Source organism: Anas platyrhynchos, chromosome 2 (genome assembly GCF_047663525.1).
Source record: "Anas platyrhynchos isolate ZD024472 breed Pekin duck chromosome 2, IASCAAS_PekinDuck_T2T, whole genome shotgun sequence".
Taxonomy (NCBI): Eukaryota; Metazoa; Chordata; class Aves; order Anseriformes; family Anatidae; genus Anas; species Anas platyrhynchos.
In genome coordinates, this window is record NC_092588.1 from 116,073,597 (window position 1) to 116,090,978 (window position 17,382).

The 17,382-nt window shown below is 49.8% G+C and overlaps 1 long non-coding RNA gene across 1 annotated transcript; it reads right to left on the reverse strand.

Annotated features, from left to right (window-relative positions):
* Positions 1 to 11,773: 11,773 nt before the first annotated feature.
* Positions 11,774 to 15,702, reverse strand: LOC119715703 (uncharacterized). Its single transcript, XR_005263066.2, has 3 exons — positions 15,419 to 15,702; positions 15,146 to 15,302; positions 11,774 to 13,947 (listed from the first exon to the last, which is right to left on the reverse strand). It is a non-coding gene; the product is annotated as an uncharacterized lncRNA (long non-coding RNA).
* Between the last annotated feature and the right edge of the window lie 1,680 nt (positions 15,703 to 17,382).

Genomic DNA, 17,382 nt, shown 5'->3' on the forward strand with positions numbered 1-17,382 from the left:
GAATGCATTAAGCTGAACCATCCAAAATACATTTAAAATATAGTAAAGCTTTCTCTTCTAATGTCTCGATGTTCTTAGGGTTTCTTATATTTAACTGAAGAGGTAAGTACTGGTGTACCAGTGGCTGCACGTTCAAAACACTGATCATATACATAAAGAAAAAGTTTGTTGGTTATCTTCCAGGCAGTATTAGATACCCCTGTGACAGTCAAGGTGGAATTTCTGAATATCCTACTGTATGCAGCATAACCTAATAAAGTTACTGCAACAAGCATTGTAAAAGGTACTAAACAGAGAATGATGCGTGTGATGAAAAGACCTGGAAGCTAGAGCATTGAATTACTGCCTAGTAATAAGCTTGGCTTCTCCAGACACTCTGATTCAGTGCGATGACCAGTTTCTTAAATGTTCTGCGGAGAATACCGTCAGCTGGTGGTGCTATTTTTATTAGAGTGCTGTCAAATAAGACAAGAATCACTGGCGTAAGCACGCCCAAAGATCTGTCCTGTTCTAGCATCACAATGAAGACAGCTTTGTGTCAGAGGCCAGGGCATAACAAAAAGAATCCAAAATATTAATAAAAATCCGAGATTAACTAAGTTTCCAGGACATGCTCTTCCTAACATTGTTGCGATAAAAATTTATTAAAGTAACTTAGTGATATTTTGTTTGCATGGCTGAGTTCATCTCGTTACTTATTGAACCCTGCCAGATTAGATTTTAGTTCTAAAAAACCTGATTTTCAGAGAAGTAATTTATTGATAAGGCTCAATAGTAAAACATTCACAACCAACACAAGAAAGTCCCTGTTTGCACCCGATTGGAAAGTGCCACTGGAGAACGTGGATTTGTAGCTGGGAAATGGGTTCAAACTGGAGAAACGCTGGCATTATCTTGTTTCACCTGGACTAAACCTGTGCTAGCATTTCTTTTCAAACCTTATCTTTGTAACGCTTCTGTTTTAAGAAATATAAATAACCCCCCCTGGAATCAGTATATGGGCAGGCATATTCAGGAGTGCCTCTCTTCCTAACATTCATTTCAACAGGAGCCTCCAGAAGCATAGGGCTGATGGCAACTCCTCGATGCGTTTTCCCCATAAATGTCAGCAGAATGAAACGGGTAAGGGTTTATTTGTTTATCACGTCACTTTTCTAGCCCTTTGCTTTTAACAAGACTGCATCGACCAAACTGGTATGAGGTATGGGGTGTGTTCAGGGTATTTCTCTCTGTCATCTCTGCATAACTCCGAGTTCGGTACGCCATTCACGCCTGGGACTTCCCTTCACCAGAGTCAGGTTTATTCAAAAATTAACTGGAAAAAGAGGAGGTAGCTGTAGAAAATACGAAAAGCCCTATTCACCTTTCAATAGAGCAGTAAAGAGAAGTAACTGCGGGGATTTTGCTAGTCCAAATGCCAGCTGATAGCCTTAGTGTGCTCCGTTTTCTGCTCTAGATGTTGGATAAGGATTTACATGGGTAGTTCCTTGGGGCTCATCGAAGCATCTGTCATTTTATTGGGTTCTTTTACAAGGGCCAGTTCACCCTCAGCCCCGTCCTGCTATTTATGAGCACGGCAGGTCAGTTTCAAGGCTTCATCTAGGAAATTTTGTGGGTGACACAAGTGAGAACTTGTCCAGGGGTGAGCAAAGGTGACTGGAGAGAGGTGGTGGTGGGGTGGGTGAGCTTGGAAGAGGACATGGATGTGTGCAGCAGTGCTTTGTGATATGGGAGCAGAAGAAAACTGGTGGGGACCTCAGGCTTTGGGGAAGGCAAAATGTGAGGGGCATGGCCAGGGAAGGTGCCCAGGGCACAGGCGGCGCTGGAAAGAGCTGACAAGGTGGAGGGGAGGCTGGCTGGCATCCCTGCGGGCAGGTGGGTGAGAGATGGTGAGCTGGAGCAGGAGAGAGCCTGCAGCTGCTGTGGGAGCCCCTGCGAGGAGGTGGCAAAGCCCTGGGCTGCCAACATCTGCAATCCAGTTAAGTGCTGCAGTACCTCCTCAGATAATTAATTCCTCCTTGCCGCCCTACAACAATGAATCTTTGTCTTCACCAGAGCTTTCTCTCTGGCCACCGGGACTAGCATTTACTACTTCTGTCTCCAAGCTCCCTTCTCTCCACTTTTATGTGCACCTGCCAAGACTGCCACACAATAACGAGCATTAACGAGATAAGAAGGCCTGCAGCACCAGCTAAAATTCAGAAATATTTCAGTAAAATATTTGTTCAATGGAAATAGAAGATCTAGAAACATTTGCCACGTAGTTTAAGAACATAGCACTGAACAGAAAATTATACTTTTGATATCTACATAATCTGTGGTAGTAATTAGCAGAGAGGTGGAAGTGGTGGCAGTGAAGGCTAGGCCCATGGTGTGAATATATTTCATGTTTTGCATTAGCAGATCTATTCCTGTGCTTCTGAATTCCCCTCATTCATGTGTAAATCACCAGAGCTGTATGTGGAGCAAGGTGGGACCATCGCTTCCCGGCTTCGTGATGTTTTAATACCTGCCTGATATCCAGCTGCCTTTCTGCTTTACCTTCGTTGAAAGGCATTTGCGTTCGCTCAAAGCTCAAATCTAAAAGCGAGGCTGAAGAGCTCAGTGGATGCAAATCCCACACGCAGAGAGCCCCCTCTGACAAGGAGATCACTGCCTGCAGCTACCTGGGGTTCATCTCCCCCCAGTTGGTGCCTGCCAGGAGGGAGATGGGACTCAGGGAGCTGGGCGCCAAGCTGCTGTGTTTGACCACACTAGGGCCACTTGTGTATAGAAGGGCTACACTTTGTATAGGAAAAAAAAACATAATTCAGGTGTGACATGCAGGCAGAATCACCATAACGTTGCATAAACTTACCGGTTTTTATTTAAAAAAAAAAAAAAATCTGGCAGATTTCAGCAGTAATTAAGGGACAGCCACTCTTAACCACACAGCAGCGTTTGCCTGTTGCAGGCTGACGGTAGTTTTATTTTTTCTAAGGGGATTTAAACCCAGTGTGGAGTTAGATGCTAAAGGGTTAGTGAGGAGATGCGTTTATTTCTCTCCCTGGCAATATCCGGAAAGAGATGAACATGCAGCCAGGTGAATGAATCTGAACTCGGATCGAGTCACATCTTTAATTAATAGGCAGATGATTACAAAACCATTTCCAGCGGCTTCAGGAGCACAAGCCAGCTCCTAGCTGGGGCCGTGTGTCCCCTCACCCCTGAGACCCCACTCCCCTGAAGTCAGCCCTATAGGTGTGGATGCCTATAGGATTGGCAGAAGATGAAGGTGGAAGAGGAATTTTTGGGGTTTTATGCCCCCTTTCATATGGGAAGGGGAGGGCTGTGGAGAAGGAGGGGACAGCACGGTGCCATCAGCTTGGAGCTCCGTAGTCCTGTGCCATTGCTTTATTTACCCTGATGCTTTTTCACAGGGAGAGATGAAGCCCACGCAAAAAGAATAGATGGAGGGGGGGGGGGGGGGGGGGGGGGGGAAGTGCAAACGAACCTCCTGTGTTATTACAGACCGGCCCCAGAAGGAGAATAAATGGTGATAAGAGGAAAAATAGCTGCGACGGAATTATTAAATAAGGGGCAACTTCGAAAGTGGCTCCAGTCTGGCTTCCAATTTTGTTCCAGTAATTTGATTGCGGGTTTCAATGGGGCTGCTCAGACACCAGCCGCTCGATCTGGCAGCAGGTGAGCAGCACGGAGGCACGCGCCCTGTGTGCCATCGTGTGCGCAGGGCACGGCTGCAGCCACGCTTTCGGGGCTAAGCAGGGCACCGTGTCCTGCCAAGAGGAGGGATTTCATCCCTCCTGCTTGGGAATGTGTCACGGGCAGGTGTCGAGACCCCAAAGCTGGGGAGAAGTGGGGCGCAGGGTGTAGCACGAAGGCGGATGAAGGCAGCAAGAGCAATGCGAGTTGCTCCCAACTTGCTCCAGAGCGCGGTGGCACCTCAACCCTCCATTGCAGCGTGCTGCCACTGCATGTCACTGTTAGGACAGAGCCACAGAGGAGGGATTCGGTGAGGCTGGTGCAGCTCTGGTGGGGACAGACCCCGCTGCCCCCAAGGGAAGGGTCACAGCTGCGGCAAGGTGACCCCAACACAGGAGGGGAGGGCAAAATAAAAGTGCTCCCCAAAGTGGTTGTGCCCAAAGTGACAGAAACAAGGAGTCTGAGTTATATGCTTAATTAAGAGTATTCATTTTTTATTTTATATTTTATTTTAATTTTTTAACTGGGGTCGAGGGAGCCCCACCGGCGTGACAGGGTACCCATGGTACAGGCAGGGGTGGCCTCCCCTGTCCCCTTGCCCAGCTCGGGCTGGGTGGCTGTCCCCTGCGTCCCTCCTCTGGCTAGAGGGTGGGAGCACGGCAGCAGACAGCACGAGGGAGGAAGCGTCTGCCAAAAAAACAGCGTGTTACAGAAGCAGGGCGTGATTCGTGGTTCAAGGGGAAAGCTGAAAAGGCGCCGTGTCCTGAGTGTTAATCGTCGGGGACTCTGCTGTAAATAAATGAGAGACTCTCGCTCGCTGTCTCCTCACTCCCACATGCTGCCAGACATCTGACTCCCTCCAGAACAGGGATTTTTGCCGAGGAGGAAGCACTGCAGTGCCCAGGGAGAATCACAGTGGTGGTATTTCAAAGGAATTTGCTGTGCCAGTCCCACAGGAGATGCCCAGGGCACCCCATCCATCCTGCGTGCCCTGTCGCACCCTCTCTGCTGCATCAGGTCTCGTCGGGAGAGGGATGCCTTGGGGGTGCCCATCCCACCTGAGGAATAGGGACAGCCGGTGGAGATCCCAAGAGCAGGGGTGGGCAGTTTTGTGGGGTGCAGCTGGCCGGGAAGCTCCTACAAATGTTTCCCCAGTGCCCATCCCCGTGGCGAGGCCGTGCCGATGGCAGCTCGGCAGGTCCGCCCGGTGCTCACGCAGGGGCAGCCTGTCTCAACAGGATATTAAAAAGCAGAGATTACGAAAGCAGGGCTCGGCACGAGGCGAGGCAGTGCCGGCATTTATCTTCTCCCCGCAGCTCACACTCAGCAAACATCTGCAGTGCCAGCACATGTCCCCCTCCTCCTGCTGCCATCGGTCCCTCCTGGTGGCTCCGCGGTCACAGTGGGGACCAGGGGCAGCTCGGAGGGACAGGCAAAGACTAGGCTCACCGTGCCCCGGGGCTGTGGGGTTGCTCTCTGTTGTGGCTGCCAGACCCGATAATTGCTTGTTCCTGTTTTCCCCCCAGCCCACAGTCACTTTTTCTCCTTCCTCCTCCCTCCTGGTTTTGCAGTCTCTGGATGGAGGGATATTTTTAGGGCTCTCAATTACTTTTCAGATCTATTCTAAATTTATCTCCCAATAATCCGAAGTCTTCGAATCGCGGCAGTGGGATTCACGTCTGCAGAAGCAGCAGCTGAAAGCATGGCACGGTGGCTCAGGCCTCGCCTCCCCACTGCAATCCCTCCTGCTCCTCACCCACCACCTCTCTGCGATGCATCCCCCAGACAGGGAAAGGGGCTCATCCCCACCCCAGACAACCACCACGGGTACAAAACGGGGAGATGGGCTGATGGGTGGGTTTGCAAATACGATGCATTTTGCCCCGAAGCTTGTTGTACCTGCAAAGCTTCCAGGGGGAAACAATTTATATGTATTTCTGAGAGTTAACCGAGAAATGTGGTGTTCTTGAAGATGCTCACGCTGCAAACCCCAGGCAAAATAGGAAGGGGACCCAGGATCCCTGCTGCACAACTCCTGTAGGGTGCTCATATGCAGAGCCAGAAAATATCAAAACTTCCCAATACACCTCCAGAGCCTGCAGCCCTTTGATCTGCTTCCATCTCCTCCCTGCAGCACATGAAGAACAAACCTTTTCTCCCCACTGTTTCACACCTCCCCTAGCCAACCGGCCCAAACCCCTCAATAACTGCCCTTTTGGGGAACCAGATGTCAAAAATTTTGTCCTGTGACCGCAGACCAAGGAAACTTGAGTCTGTCGGCGTGAGGCTGCGCCCCATCACCCTGAGCCATGGGGCTGCCAGGGCAGGATCCTATTAATTTTGTTTCCTCCCCTTCCCTCCCTACCTGCGGGAGCCCAGGTGAATCAAAGGGGTGATGCTCTGGGTGGGGGAACAGAAGGAGAAAAGGTGGGAAGGGGTTAATGCTCTTTCCGTCTTAAAGCACCGAGGCTGCCTGCCAGTTTTAGGAAAAGCTGCAAGTCATGCTGCCAGGACTGAGGAGGAGGAGGAGGCTTCAAGTCTCTGGGATGCTCTAAGGAAAGTGCCGCAGTGCAAACCCAGCCCCGCTGGTGCAGCAGGCGGGGAGGTGGCAGGGGATATACGAGCGCAGGGGGATCTGCAAAAACACTGCTGTCCCCTCCCTGTTTCCCTTCTCACCCTCGTGTGCCCCCCACCCTTCACCTTCACGTGTCCCCATCCTTCACTGCCCCGGGTGCCACCCACTCAAGAAACAAAAAATTTGGGGCCCTGGGGTCTGATTGTGCTGTGAGCCCAGGGTGGTGAGAGGATCTCCCCGGGGCACAGCTCCATCCTTAATTCCCTGCTCCTGGGTGCTGTGAGGCAGAGCCGTGAGGGCTGGAGGCAGCCGGGGCTGTGCCCCCCCAGTGCCCCATCCCCACAGGGGTCCTGCTCCAGGGGAGAAATCCCCCTCGTCACTGGGGTCCTCTTTGATTTTGTTGCTTGGCAGCACGGACACCATGCAATTAAAGGCGAGTAAAAGCACCAAAGTAATTTCCTCTCTTACATTTTTACATTTAGAGCGCATTACAGCCAACGAGACCCAGGCTTTTGAGGGAAGCTTTGGTCAATTAAGATTAGCTGTCATTTTGCATTTATTACCATCATTTATGAATCCTCCGCGTTGCCAACAGGCAGGAGAAGAATATGGTGCATAGAATAAATAGATAATTGGCGGGGGAGCTCGTCAGGGCCCTGATTTCTATCCCTCATCATCTCTGGCTCAGCTCTGCCCTGTGAGTCAGCGGAGGGCCCTGTAAAACCATCGCCATTTCGGCCCTGCTATTAATCCCTACGCATGTATCCTGTTGGCACAAGGGCTGAGACAGAAGCAGTGCCCTGTGTAGTGTGTGTGTGGGGAATGTGGGCTCAGGGAGCAGCACAGCATCCCCCTTGCACAGCCCCAGCCTGCAGGCACCCAGGGTTGGGTGCCCCACGCTGGATATGGGCTGCCCAAAAAGTGTCCAAATTGAGGCAAAACGTGGAGATTATTTGAAATGAATGTAGTTAAGAGGACGGTCCCAAAGGTCTTGAACACTTGGGAGAGCTTCAAAAAGCCCCTGCCTTTCTACCCCTTCAGTCCCTGCCGTGGCTGTGCAATTGCATAATAGCAAGATGACCTTGAGAGGGAAAAACAAGACTCGAGGATGCTGGGCTGGGTGAGGAGAGCTTGTGTAACACGGTATTTCTGGCAGGCCGACACTCGGAAAATGTGTGTCCCTAATCAAAGGTAGCTTAAAAAGGAATACTCCTCTCTGCTGCCACAGCACTATTCCAAAGGCACGTGCTGTTGTTGAGAGACGGGGGTCCTATCACTGCTGCCTGGATCTGAGTGAAGACGAAAGAGCTCATTACTCCTGAGAGGCAAACAAAAAGCACCACGAGTCAAATTCATCGGGCAGGGGGCAGGGAGGGGGGTGTGAGGAGGATTAGTGGGTCCCCATTGTCCAGGGTGTCTCTTATCTGGCAGGGGAGCCATGGAGCAAACAAGGCCCTGGCGCGTGAGGAGCTCCTTACCTGAGCGAGGGGCTCCGTGGTCGCACACCAGTACTCACTAAGCCCTTTTGAGAGGTTAATAATTACAGAACCTGCTGAAAGCAAACGAAAACAAATGCCATTTGATCCTGTACCAAAGGGGAAGGTTAGGGCCGCTCTTTGTGCTCCCAGACAATGGGCTTTGCAAAGCGCGCAGGGGCACCGCCATTTTGTGGGGGTGAAGATGCAAAGAGCCACTATCAGCAACCTTATCTGGAGAGCCACCACAGGATTTGGGCACGGCTCCTCACCGCCTGTTTGAGAAGGGCTGCCACAGACAGCCCAAGCACAGCCTCGTCAATGAAATGCTAACAAAGGGGCAGGAGTTAAAGGGGGCCCAGCCTGAAGGCTGCATGCCAAAGGTCACTTGGTACCGGCCCTGTGCATCCTTTTTTCTTGTGAGAGAGAAAACCACTGTTTTTGTCCAACGGGGTCTGAAGGTGGTGGGACACCCCCTTGAGGTCGTCCTTGCATTCAGGACTGGCCAAAAACAGGCTCAATATTTGGAAAAGCTGGATCCCCTCTATCCATAAGCACTGTGTCCCTCCCCTGGTCTGCCCCACACCTAATCTATGGAGTGGATTTTTATGAAACTATCTTCAAAGTACGTGTGGCCACCACATTTCCCATCATTTCACCACTTCTAGTTTTAAGGTGCACACATTATTATTAACCACAACCTCCCCTTCCAACAGCAACAAGCAATGCCGTTTACTCCAAAGGGCTTGGTTTCTCCTCACTGTTAAGGACTTGTGTAATTATCTTTCCATGCCCTTCATTTCAGACACTGGTCCAGCACTGAAGTCTTTCAAGCAGCTGGCAACAGGACAAACTAAACTTGGAGTTACACCGACTCATCTCCAAATCCCTTTTTGCAGTATCACCTCACTGGGGTCAGGAGAGGCCAAGCAGTGACACGGAGAAGGACTGTCGCCCTTGCTCTGAATTGTGTTCATCACCAATGAGAAGTTCCCACATCCTTTCCTTAAAAAAGGAGATCCCGCAAAGTGCAGACCATGAAAGAAAAACTCGCCCTTTGTTAGAGTTGATGTTTATATTTTATAATGTATAAATATTAAACGGGTATTGCCTTTGCATGTTTCCCTCCCAGTAACACATCCTGCTTGTTCTTCCCACCCTCCCAGGAGGCCCTCAATGACATTAGGAAGCTCAGTGGGCAGGGATTTCCCTGTCCTCTCACCCAGGCCTCAGGACAGACTGACCCTCATTTTCTTCCCAAATCACCTGGAGGACCTCTAGAAACCCTTGGCTTGTGGTGCTGGGACAAGTTCAAACCAAACCAATGTGTTTTTCATGATGGGGATGCTGATGGTGACTACAATACATGTATTTTGCTGTGCTTAGAGAAAGTAGTGAGGGACTGGTATGGGTACAGTGGATCTCTGGCAGAATTGCAGCACTTACTGTGTTGAGCAGGGGATGAATTTTCTAATAATTTGCAAATAAATTGGATAATTTGCCTGTGTTAGAAGTACTTTGAAAAACACATCCTTTGACAAATTTAGCAGCAGACTTCAGACTTCTTTCTTCCCATGAATGCACCAGAAGAAATGTGTAGACTTTTCTCCAGCCTTCCCTTACAGACAAAGTGTTTCTCACAGGTGGTATTTATGGGCTTTCAAAGGTCTGTGGGTGTGTTCCTCCCCCACTGTTGAGAACTAAAGCTTTGTCAGCTTTTGGAGGGATGTGGGTGGGAAGAGGACACAGGGACATGTGAAGCGGCACAACCTGGAGGGGCAGCAGGCAGGTCTGTGGGGTGGGACGAGTTACCTGCTCCAGGAGCTCAGGTTCTCTGCATCCCTGCAAGAAAGCCAGGGCTCACAAATGAGCATGGTCATGAAAGACCAGAGACCTAAGTACGACTGGTATTCTCCATATTTCAGACATTTATTTCTTTCATACTGTAGTATTCCCTTCGCATGTCACAGTTGCTGTACAAATCTGACATTTTCAACATACTAACACATATGCACTAATACTAAATGCATCTGCCATTGCAATCTGAAGTGATGCAAAGATGGAATAAAACATTAGTAACGATTGGAAAGTCACTATTAGGGCATTCCCAAACCCCCAAGTCTATCCGGTGTTGATAACATAAGAAAATAAAATAAAAAGGGATTAACTAGATGATCCTGTTTTTTGGAAAACAGGATCATCTACTGTCAAACTAAAATATTGGTCAAAATATCATAGTTACATGACTGCTTCAATGTCACTAAGGGGCAGAGTTAAGGTTTGTCTAAGAGTACCAAATACACAACTCCTTACTCCAAATAATTGTGTTTTCTTCTTAACAGGTATTTCCATGAATCCAGGGTTTACAGCATTTTGTTTTGGCATAATCAAAGCATGCCAATGACATACTTTTCCTTAAATTACTGATGTGGATATTATATGGGGATATGAACCACCTGGAGGCTGTCTAGATTTGAAAGGGGACACTATATGTTACATGGTCCTGTGAGAGATGAGCAGTGCTTGGCAGGGTAAATCAGTCTTGTGGGGAAGGCAGTGGGGAGCCAGACACCACCCCATGGCCAGCCCCACGGCTCAGGGCTCCTCAACCACTCCTGCCCATGCAGAGTCAACACACCCAACCATGCCATCCCACCTTGTTTCCTTTAAGCAAGGAAGCAGCACAGCTGCTTTTTGGTGGTGTTTCCCCTCCTGTCTTGGTGTAGCAGGCTCTGAGGGTGCATCAGGCAGGGAGGTGGGCATCGTAGGGCTGAGAAGCACCCCCACGTACCTGCTCGGTGCGCATCATGGCTGACCTCCCGAGGAGGCAAAGTGCTGACCACAGTTCTTCTCTTCCTCCTCCTCTGCTTGCTCTCCAGCAGTAATGCACATGTGCTTTGTCCATAAATATATTATTTTGTGTTCCTGCCAGCCCAGACTAATAGGGCTAATGTTTCCTGAGGAGCAGCCCAAAGCTACATTAGCCGCAGATGTTTGATTGATTTAAAACAAAGAGCCCGACCGCCAAACTGCTCCATATGGTTTCTCGTCCTGTCACTTTGCCTGCAGGGTTATCTCTGAAATGCAATTAAGGTGCTTAAAAGTACATTTTCAGGAAGATGCAGAATTGATGAGGGTAGGTTTGCCGATGGGTGCATCCAAATTGTTAGAGCAAGAGCGAAGAAAGTCGTGCCCTACCCTTAGCAGCTGCACACATGTTTTTTCCACTCACATGAAGATCCTAAATTGGAGGGCAGGCCCAAAAATGCCCCCACTGTAAAGACCTTGCCATAGAGCTACTTCACTAGTACTTGTGCCTCCTGATATTCTGCTCATTTATTATTGAAGCCAAACATTTCTCTAATTAGATATTTGCTTGGGAACTTAAGTGCTGCGGAGATTATATCCAGCCCCACCTCTCCTCTGCTCCTGTCGTACGGGCACTGAAGACAAAACCCATCCCAGTGTACCTGCGGTGAAGGCTCAGCTCTGCCTCTCCCTTGCTGTGAGGAGGGTGCTGATCCAGTCTGAGCACCAGGAGACCTCCAGACAGGCTCTGCAGACCTAGGGCAAGCACTGAAACCACTGCACAAAGGGCTGAGATCCCCTCTCCCTGTTGGCTTTCATGAGGCCAACAAAGGGAAATGGTGGCCAACCCTCCGTCTTCTCTTTACTTCAGCTATTGTGAGCAAGTGGCAGCCCTCTACACTGCATCCTTGAAGATCTTAAATACTTCAGTTTCTGAAAACAGATTTGTTTTAATCCTGTTCCATGGAAATTCCCCAAATAGGTGCCTGACATCTGGCATCTTTATGCACTTCTTGGTGCCTAAGCAAAAGAGAGTTGGACAAGCCACCTGCAGTGACCCAAGGGACTGACAGGACCTCAGAAACTTTCGTCCCTCTCTGGACCACTCATTAAAAAAGAAACCATGGATTTGAGCAGGGAATCCTAAACCTTTCTGCAAAGGTTTAGGATTCCATGAGCAAATCCATGGTTTCTTCCTAAACCATCAAGCAGAATTAATTTCATATTATAGAAAACAAAAACAATTACATCGCAACAGGTCTGAAGATTCATGGCAGCAGTACATGCTGGAAATACACAGCAGCTCCCATACAAGCACGGGATAATTATCTAGTGCTCAACTGTCTTCCAACTAGACCTCTGTTAACCTTGTCCTTGCCTCTTTCAGAATTAAAATCCTAAGGTAATTCATCATAGAAATTCTTGGTAACTTCAAGTATAATTGCTAAGTAATTTTCAGGCACGTGTAATTAACGTGCCCGATTAATCTCATCATGAGTCTCAAAGCCAGGATGTTTAATGGGCCTCGGATCTAAATAAACTCTCATATTTATATGTATATGTATGCATACATGTGAGCCTGTTTGTACGGGAGAGAAGGATAGCGGCCCTCAGAAATGCATCTTCCTCTGTAGCCTGATTTATTCCCTGATGAGGCATTCGCAGAAATATTATCCTGGTTGTTGCATAGTCCCTGAATTCACATGCACGATCAACACTACCCAGGTCTCCACAACCATTTAAAGTGAAGTATTTCATAGAAAACTGATTGTACAAACAACACCATATTGCTCCGTGTTTATTTTCTTTCAAGGGCTGCCAGAGCAGCTCTTCAGCTACAAACAAGACAAGCTTGCTTGCATTTTTTTGCCCATGCTGCAAAATCAACCTGAGATCTGAAAGCTCAGCTCTTTTTCCCTTTTTGGCTTTCACCCCCTAGCAGGGATGGGAATCACGGTTTAGAGGAGCCTACCCAGTCTTCGCTGCCTGGCCTGGGAGACCAATTCCCTCTTAGGGTGGATGGAGAGCACTTTGCTGGGGTGAGCTCCCAGGGACCTCAGCAGCACCGTCTGGAAAGTTCATCAGCAACAGGCTCTGTTATGCACAGAGATGAGGCACCTAAGGCCTTTAGTACTTGGGGAAGGTGTTAGAATAATACGATGAGTAGCTGGAGTCATCTCGTGCCACAAATTTCTGCCCAGGAACTTGCCATAATCTGAAGATTTTGCCTCTGAACTGAAGACACCCACAAGAACCCAACTGCGCCACTTGGAAACCTTTAAGCAAGACAAGCATAACTGGCCCAGGGTCCTTAGAGCTGAACAGGTCCTTCAGGCCTTGACTGCATTTTACAGAAATCACTCAGAAAAGCCTGTTGAAACATTGAGTGAGATTTGCTGTATGAAATTTGAGAGAAACATCTAAAGAGTTCCGTAAAGAGAAAGATTTTTTTTTTTTTTCTCCTGCATTCTGCAGCTTCACAGTTCCAAACAGGCTGGAATCTGCAATTTCATGGTGTCTTTCCTTTCTTCTGAGAAATGATCTTTAAAGAGAAGTGCCAGGAACGTTGCCAGCCAGGCTAACGCAACGGGAGGCACCACGTGCCGTACACCTCCCCGACCCCTGCAGACAGCTCTGTCCCTCCCCTTCTCACCCCTGCAGACGCTGAGCTTGAAGAGGTGCCTGTCCTTGAATTTTGCTGTGCCCAGTCTCTGGGACAGCCCCACTGCTTGCTCTGCAGAGGGATGCAGCCTGGTCTTGCCCTACCTCTCTGCCTCCAGAAAAATATTGCAGAAAGCCCTGTGCAAAAGTCTCCTTTCTGCCAGAGAGGAGTGGGCGCAGGCCTAGGACGAGATGGCTTTGAGCAGCAGGAAATGTTGACATGGAGGGAGGCTTGTTAATAGGAAACGGCGTGGCACCGAGCCAGTGCCAGCTCCAGACCCTCCTCTGATTCTTCTCTAAGCTACAGCAAATTCAGCTGGTTCTCGGAGCTGCGCTTTATCTCCCCTTTGGGAGGTTTCTGGGTCAGCTGTATTAAAATGCATTTATTCTTAAGGGGGTCAGTAATCTGCCACAGTAGTGATGTACGAGTGAATGGGGAGAATACATAAATTTCTAGCAATGCAGGAAGAAGAATCCCAGAGTTTTGCTATCTGTAGAAATGGAGCATGGGCTCTGTCATTTTGTGTCACGACAGCCAAATTAAACAAATGGAATCTGACAGGAGGAAAAGAAACAAAGGACTTCTATCCAATTACTTCCAGAAGCATATTAAATTACGGGGGCACTCGCTTTTGTGTTAGCAAATAAGTATTTAAATGGACCTAAAGTCCTTCATATTCTGCAAGTTGGGTTTATCTGCAGCGGAGATGCCGGGGATGCTCAATCCTGAAAGGGAAGCAGAGGACAGGCTTGACACAGGCTGTTGGCTGACACACGTGGGTGGCATCTCCCACCTGAGGCATCTTGTTCTGTGTGCCCTAAGTCTGAGCCCGGAGGTGCAGGGAGGAGGTGGCTGGTTATGGTGGGGCACCTTTGGGTGCCAGCAGGATGCGCAGCCTGATCACCAGCTGGGAGGAAGCACCAGGAAGGAGCCACAGCTGCTGCACCAGGTGGCTGTAAAATGCTGTGATGGAGGGGGGGCATGCATACGTGGAGCAGGAGGTACCTCCCAGACAAGTGTAACACACAGGGTACAAGACAGACAGCTCCGTGGAAGAAGAGCTTGACCCTACCACCCTTGCTATGTGCCCTGACCTCCCTGGTGAGAGGCTCCAGGCACTCCAAGCCGAGCACAAAGCAGGGTCAGGCACGGGGTGGATTGGAGGAGGCAAATCAGCCATGGCCAGACTGCAAGGACCAAGCATCCTCTCTGCTGCCTCCATCATCAGAGAAAGTCAAATTTAAGCTGCGGGAACCCTAAGAAAAGGCTAGCGTGGACCTGCAGCTTCTTTATGAGGACAGCAAGATCACGGCAGCCTGTCTGAGAGGCAGACTGTGCAAAGGCACCTCTCAGGAGGAATACGGCTAGGAAAGACAAATCCTTGCAAGCTCTGGCGTATCTGACATGCGATGCTGAGGCGCGTGGTCAGAGCAGCCTGCAGCAGAGCCGAGATGCGTCATCACAAAGCGGGAGTGTGAGTCAAAGGCGCTTTCCCTTGGGTACACACAAGGAAGAGGAAGGTGAAATTGTCAGGAAACATCAAGACGCTCATGACAGAGAGAAAACAGATGCTAAAAAGCAGCTGTGAGCAGCGATGGGTGAGGACCACGTGCTTCCCCTGAAGGCAGGTGGCCACCCACGGCCACCACCCCGGAGATCAGCCTGCGTTACCCATCACCACGTCCAGCAGGAGGTTGCCCCAGCTGTGGGACCTAAAAGTCAGAGCCTGGCACCTGGATGCTCTCTGCTGGGACAGGGGTGCCACGGGGCTATCTTACAGGTGGTCCAGGTGTGCTGGTGGGTCCCAGACAAAGGGAAAGCTTTGCTAGCTATCAAGGTTTGCATGCTCACATAACATCCACAGTCCCAAGCAGCGCACTTGGCCACATTTGGGGCTGATTTATAAATGTTCTGCCACATTACCTCTGCCTGCACAAGACCAGGAGTGTCCCTGATGAAGAAAGAACTGCTGAGAGCTCCTTTGGATTATGGGCTGGTCCAGTCAGGTCCTTGAATCATTGAAGGCCGAAGCAGGGAGGGAGAAAAGAGAGAAGGCCAAATTCCTTTGTCGCATACCCTGCTGTAAGTCCAGAGTAATCACATTAAATGTAATGAGCCTCCACACTTCCTTCCCTGCTCCCACTTGGGAGCAATCATTTGCCGCGGGCCAATTTCTGCCATAAACGATGCTTCTACCTCCTGAGCTGGCAAAAGTCTCCTGGCCAGGGGATCGAGGGGAGAAGAAAGCTGCAGCTCTTGCCTGCCTTGTCCTCATCCTTATCCTCTTCCTCCTCTGGAGGACCAAGAGCTGCTCAGTGTGCTTCCAAGGGTACTGATCTGCGGCCCGATCTGCGCCGCCTGTGATTGTAATCAGAGTTAATTGAATCCTGGTGTGCGGGTTGCTGAGCAACTGGAGGCATTTATCCCGAGGGACCATAATCACGTAGCCTCGAGGGAAGTTGAGAGGGCAGCCACCTCACCCTGTCACTGCCCACAAGTCGCTGGAAAACGCTGGTGTTTGTGGTGCAGCAGCCAAGGGGAAAGCATCAGGGTTGTGCCTTCCTACCACAAGTTGGAAAAGTTGGTTTAGATTGGGAATAGGGACCCATATGAGCATGATACCTCAAAGCCCAGCTTCCCCTTAGCAGGTGCTGCTGGACACCTCCTTTCCCCGATCTCCTGCTGTTTGTCCCCATCCTTGGGCCACCAGCAGCTACGAGGGGGCAGGCAGCATGCTGACACCATCACCCAAGAGCCGAGCATCCCCAGCACTGCCCATGGGGTTGCCTGCCCTCATTAGGGGCCGGCCTCGCTCAGCACCCACTATGCCATCATCAGAGCCATTTACTGGTGATGAGAGGATTTTGGGAGGCTGGCTTGTCTGGCACCTGCTGCATGGAGGGACAGGATGCTGGGGGCAGGAGTGGCGGGCTGATTCAGTGCTGCTGCAGGGGAGGGATCCTGCCGTCACCGCGTCAGCAATCAAAGAGAAATTTTCCTTCATTTTTTCTACTTTCTTTTTTTTTTTTTTTTTGCTAATTGTTTTTATTTTTTCCAAAACCAGAAAGCTTTCATGGAATTTAAAGGCCCTGGGGTGCACTGAAAGAAGGAGGGCTGGGAAACAGCAGCCTGCTAGGGAAAGGAACCAAAGTGTGGTGGGACTCCAGGCACACAGGGTGACTCCTCACCCCACCTGCCCTCTCCTGCCAGTTCCCCAACACAGCATTTTTTGGAAAAGTAGACACTGCAGAGCATCACGCTCTGGTTAGTCTTGAAACCTCTCTCCCAGAAGGAGGCATCTTGCCAGGCTCCATCCTACAAGGCCAACAGCACTCATGTGACAGCTTCACCCTCCTCACCTGCACAGGGGTAAATGAGAGGAATGAGAGTCCATGTCCTGCCCCACCAACCTTGCTGGCTCTGAAGCAGGAGCTGAAGGGGGAAAAAAACACATTTTTTTGCTTTATAAATAGGCATGTTTATGGTGGTGTGCTATTTAACACGGCCAGGTATGGACCAGCCGAAGCACTCCTGTTCTTGGCAGGAGATTCAAAGCCTGCTTCCACCTCAAGTATACATTTATTCCCGTGTTACAGGCCTTTTTTTTAAAAAAAAAAAAAAAAAAAAAACTGTAAAGGAAATATTAATTTCATGCTTGGCTTGGCTCTCAAGAAGTCTTTTCCCTCCTGCACCACGATGTGGTTTTCCCTCCATGCCAGGAGCTGCGGGGCTGCCTTTCCCCAGGGCAGCTTCACAGCCACCACGGTGCTGAGGGACCACAGGGCACTCCCATGGGGTTACCAACCCACCTCCATGTCCCCGCCTGGCCTGGTGGTGGTCTCATCCCCTTGCTAGAGCTTCCCCACCACGTGCTTTATTTTGGAGGGGTGACTTTTCCAAGTGTGGCTCTTGAGGAGGTAGCTGTGCTCAGGAAGCATCCCCCTACGTCCCCTGCAGCCTGGTATTTGGGGTGGTTTGGGGGATGTTCCTTATGGGTTCCTTAACAAGGATGTTCCTTATCAGTGACCTTCCCAGGTTTACCCTTCACAGGTGGGATCTCAGAAAGTTTCAATTAGTGGTTTTCCTGTCATAAATGGCATGAAACAAAGAGACGAGAAACACCCAGTCTTCCATTAATAAAAAAAAATCTAAAGTCCAAC